Genomic DNA, 5762 nt, shown 5'->3' on the forward strand with positions numbered 1-5762 from the left:
AGGAGAAAGAGAAAGCGAGGGAAGGTCGGACGAACCGAAAGATGACTCTATCCTGTTTGTCTGGTGGTTAAACTGACTGCACGCACACGCACGCACACACACACACACACACACAAACCACGAGCAGCGTTGCAAAGCATAAATGCGGATGCTTGATGAGCTTGAGCGGAGCGACTCCTGCAGCGGTGAAAATGCCACAAAAAAAAAAAAAAAAAAAATCCGGTCTCAGTTTTCATTTCAAGTTTTTGTCCCTCGTTTTTGTTTCTTTCTTCTCTTAAGGCCCGCACGCATCTCACTTGTTCATTTAGAGGACGGATATCCTTCCTCGCCCGCAGTCGTCCTGCTTATCTACAGAATAGAAAGGTAATCTGAATAGCAAATAAAAAAAATGAATGATTTATATGATATGCAAGCCCAGAGGTCTGGAGCGGCATGTTTCATCTCTGGTCATTGCAAACTGTCTTGAGTGATCCGTGGGGAGTGCTCAAGAGCAGCATAATAATATATATATATATTTTTTTTAATGGAAGTAAACACTGGCAGAATGATGATTGACTTCATGTATTACTGTTGTGTGTTTGTGCATTAGTTAGCAGAGGAATTAATGGAAGGTTTTTTGTTGTTGTTGTTGTTCTATTACTTCATGGTTAATAGACTGAAATCATTGTGATTAAAAGGGTTGGAATAGCCAGATAAACAATAATAGCGCCCAGTTGAATTCCCGGCCAGTTATCTGATTGGCAGCAGTTTATACAGTTTGACTACCAGCGGAGCAGTTTGTTGCAGAACAAAAACAAAAAAAGAGAGAGAGAGAGAGAGAGAGGACAAGGGGTAAACATTTGGACATCCAGAAAATATTAACATTAACAATAAAGACTTCTCCTCTCGTGTCCTTAGCAACTGATTCGGTGTTATTGTTTACAGTTTATTGTGCCAGAACCAGCGTGCGTCCGTTTAAAAAAATAAAAAAAATAAAATAAAATAAAAAATAAAAGGCTTGTTCTGTCGGATACTTGTTGCCATGCCAACAGAATGAACACTGCAGGAGAATATCTCCATTCATCCGTTTAGAAGCAGACGGATCTCCATCAGCACCCTTTGTGTCCACCACCTTTCATGTGTGTGTGTGTGTGTGTGTGTGTTCCAGTCATTTCCCCATGTCTTTTTTTTTTTTTGGCTATAACAAGCTCCCTGTACGCCCACCGGCCACCTGCTTGCACCAGTGCATGCTGGGAACTCCCAACCGGACAGATTGAACAGATGATCGGCTCAGACAGGCGCGTTTATGTGCGCCCGGGGAATGGAGCTTAAAACATGGGTTTGGGAGAAGCTTCTTATTCTGCAGATGTGAATCCTAGTCCCCCAAAAAATGTTGAGGTCGGCGCCGACAGCGCGTAAATCGTACGTTTTTTTTTTTTTTTTTTTTTGGATTCACGTTTGTCTGCAGCGGGTACAAGCTCTGATGAGGCGCCTCTGTGCGCGCAGCTGCAGCCGCGGAGCGCGCGTTTTTTTTTTTGCTGGTGTGAGACAGACGCAGCCTCGCTTAGCGTTCACCTCACTGCGCTGTGACCCGGAGCTCCAGCGGGATGTGGCTAATGAGAGCTATAAATATCCTGGAACCGACCTGGCTGGCGCTCACAAGACTGCAAACTCTGCTGCTGCGCGCGCGCGCGCACACGCACATAAATACACGTAAACACATGCACGAGCGTGCTCTCATTCCCACAGCTCCTTCCACTGAAGATGACAAGAAGAGAGGGAGGGGGGGGGGGGGGGAAGCAATGAATTATGAACAAAGCTTTTCCGCAGTCAGATGCAGACCTCCTGCCTGCATGCTCTCCCACCCACTCCTCTCTCTCCACCGACTCCTCTCTCTCCACCCACTCCTCTCTCTCCACCCATTCCTCTCTCCACTCCTCTCTCTCCACAGACTCCTCTCTCTCCACCCATTCCTCTCTCCACCCACTCCTCTCTTTCCACCCATTCCTCTCTCCACCCATTCCTCTCTCCACCCACTCCTCTCTCTCCACCCACTCCTCTCTCCACCCACTCCTCTCTCCTCTCTCTCCACCCACTTCTCTCTCCACCGACTCCTCCTCTCTCCACCCACTCCCCTCTCCCATCCACTCCTCTCTCTCCCACCCACTCCTTTCTCCACCCACTCCTCTCTCTCCACCCACTCCTCTTTCCACCCACTCCTCTCTCCACCTACTCCTCTCTCCCACCACCCACTCCTCTCTCCCACCCACTCCTCTTTCCACCCACTCCTCTTTCCACCCACTCCTCTCTCCCACCCACTCCTCTCTCTCCACCTGCTCCTCTCTCCACCTGCTCCTCTCTCCCACCACCCACCTCTCTCCCACCCACTCCTCTCTCCCACCCACTCCTCTCTCTCTCCACCACTCTCCTCTCTCCCACCCACTCCTTTCTCCCACCCACTTGCCATTATTCTCCAAACTCAGCCTGCATGCCTCCCAGCTCCAACAACAACAACAAAAAAAAGATTCACATCAGCTTGTGTGAGACCCCAAAGACATTACAAAGTGCAAGTTTATTTCCTCTCGTCTACCCCAAGGAAACACCAAGTAGTGGTTCGACATATTTGTTGCAGTGGTTTAAATAGGGGCCTCAAGAAGGACTTCTTCCTCTTTGTTTCCAAACACCTTCATCCCGATTGCTTAACGGTGTTTGCCCGTGTGTCCTTTGAAGAACATTCAAATGCAAGTAGCAGTTTCTTACTGATTGGGATTATGGTGTGTTTAAGAACTGAGATGAAGATTAAATCCTGTCAACACTTGCTTACATGATCATTTCCGACATAGCCTACTTCATTGCTATTGTCAAAAGTAAAACATCTGCAAAATAAGTGTGGTCAGAATTTGGGGTAGTGATGAATAAGATACATATGGTTAAGCTTGAGGTCACAGTTATTCATGAGGATCATTTTAAATACTGCGTGAACACGATCATATCAAACCATCTCGTGCCGATGTTTTTTTTTTTTTTTTCCCAAAATAAACTTTCAAAGGTTACATCTGCTGAACAGCCTGAGTCGAACTTCAAACCCTGAAGATTCACCTATATTTTCCAAATGGCTGCTCTACTTCTCCAGCCTGCTGCTGTGTTACTTGCATACAAAAATAATTCAATAATGATGACATTTTCATGGGATTTCTAGACTATATCTATCAGTTTTACATTTTCACCTGCTGGCAACCTTGACTGCTCGCTACTTGCTACTTAACGTCAGCTAATATGGTCAACTAACATCAGCGGACATTATTTTCCACAGCAGAAAGGCTGGTGACGTTCAGTACCGTGCAGGTTTTCATTCGAAAACAAACATGACGACAGACCAGTTACTAAACTACCTTTATTGGCACTCTGGCTGGTGGAAAGTCTTGATTTTCCTTATAGTTTTTGAGCGAGCTACTTGGCTCCAGACAAAATGCCGAAACTCTGTAAAGGGTACCTCCGCAGTTTTAACTCTTGGAATCTGTAAAAGGACCTGGAAGTCCCTACTGTCTCCGCTGTCAACCATGGACATATCTGGTGCCAGGCCAGTGAAAGCTTTGTAAACCGTCGTATATAATGAACAGACTTAGGAGATCGTTAGGTTCTTCAACTCTGATTAAAAGGGGGTGCAGTTAAACTGAGTACAGAGATAATGCTGTGCTCTGGGTTTTTTTTTCTCTCTATCACACTGAAGGAGTTCTGGTTATTATGCACTTTATTTACTGTATTTAATTCATAAATTACAAATGGTCAATAATCAATTTGGTTTGCAACAACACATTAAACATGTAAGAACTGACAACTTTTTTTTTTACAAATGTATTAAATGAACTTAAAATAACTAAAGTTATTGATTGCTATTTAGAAACATGCTCCGAGCGAGTGAAATTAAGTTCCCTTTGGTAAAGCAGCTGTTCAAAAAATTAGAGGCGTGCCATTCGCTAACAACATTATTACGTGTGGTAACAAGTTAGCCAGCATTATTACTATTATTTTAATAGATATGTATTTACTATGTGGGAGCCAAGTTGTGAGAGGAATTCAGTGTAGCGTAACACGAGAAGCTCCCTCCTGCTCTAGTTTGAGGAAGTCTACCATCCAGCACCTCATGCTAAATTTGCATTAAATCTCTTTTTCTTGTTGAGTTCCTGTCAAATTAAAGCACAAATCACTATTGCGTGAGCGAGTGTGTTTTTGAAGACATACAAAGCATTGTATTTTAGAGAGTTCGAGTTTGAATAACACTAATTACTCTACAACTGATGAGCTATTCTCTTCCTTCGACTTGTTTTAAACATATGGGCTAACTGCAGCCTCTGCTGTAGCCATCATTTGCACATTCAAGACCTTTTTATATACAATGTTTGGAGCCCCTTTTATAGGCTTTTGGTTTAAAAATGAAAAATCTTAAACAATAATAAAGCCAGCCAGATTGATTAAACATATGACCTGAGTATTGACAAAATCTATGGTCGTCAGCCAGAAATAAGAAGCCCATTTTTGTTGTCTTTTGAGTGGCATTGAAGACCCTTTGCTTTAAATATTACTGCACGATTTAAATGGCAAATCTGGAGCTAATGTCATTATAAACTTATAATCATATAATCAAAAAGCTTGACAGAGACAGTAGTAGCTCTGTAATTTGCCATTTAAGACTCCTCACTTAAAATAGTATTTTACGGTTACGTGACATCACCCTGATTACTGAAATTTGCCCAAAATACTGTACGGCATACAGTTTCAAGATGAAAAATGACCTGTCAGTTAATTTCCTTCTCCTCTCTCTGACTTAGAGTGCTGCACATTGATTAGCCAGTATAGATAAGATGAACGGTTGGATTTGTATGTCAGTGGCTGCACTATATCATCTGTCCTCCAATTACCAATGCTTTTAAACACTTTGATATTTTTTAGTTCGCCTTGGGGGAAGGCCAAACTGCACCTCAATCTAATTAGCAATACATTCCCTCCGTCTTGTGTCTGCCCATAGCTGGCACCAAGCCAGGTAGATCACTCAGATACAGACAGTCCTGGTTCAGATTAATTGATCCATAGGCAATCTTACTGCTGCCACTTTCTCTTGGGTCTCTTCCACAACTCCTCACTCTGCTTCTGTTACACTTTAACTCCCTCTCTTTTGCCCGCTGTCTGTCACTTGCAGAGGTAGCGATAAAAGTACAAAGTGTCTAGACATGTTGACCTTCAGAATTACAAAAGAAGAACCTGGAACTTCCATTGTGGATCCAGACAGAGTAACATAAAGGAAGTACAGGCAGAAAAAAAAGTAAAGTTAAATTAGAGCTGACTCATCTGAACTATTTTAGACCTGTGGGAATGAGCTGTTTTCTGTGTCACTAAACAATAATAAACTGCAGCAAAGTCCAGATATGATCATGCTTTCTTTAGTGACCATTACAGATTATACATGAGGAATGCATTTCATGATGACAAACATCTTTTTGATAAAAGAAATTTAGTAACCTCTAGTGGCCATATATGACAGGAGCAAAGCAGGAATTCAGATGATGTAGAATAAAGAGTGACAAAGTCTGGAGAGGTCGAGGTGGTTGGATGGATCAAACACGAGTTTCATCCAAGAGACCACTGTTTGTGTCCCACGTGAAAACCGAAGTCAACCAGGACTCAGTTTAATTCACTTCCGCAAGTTAACTTATGTATATTTAACACACATCACGCATGTAACTTGCATAACAAACGCTTGACCCAAACTGTGATCTTTTTCTAAA

The sequence above is a fragment of the Brachyistius frenatus genome, unplaced genomic scaffold (assembly GCF_029030835.1).
Source record: "Brachyistius frenatus isolate BFR_SWC_R1_liver_20210118 unplaced genomic scaffold, ASM2903083v1 Contig_33, whole genome shotgun sequence".
Lineage (NCBI taxonomy): Eukaryota > Metazoa > Chordata > Actinopteri > Embiotocidae > Brachyistius > Brachyistius frenatus.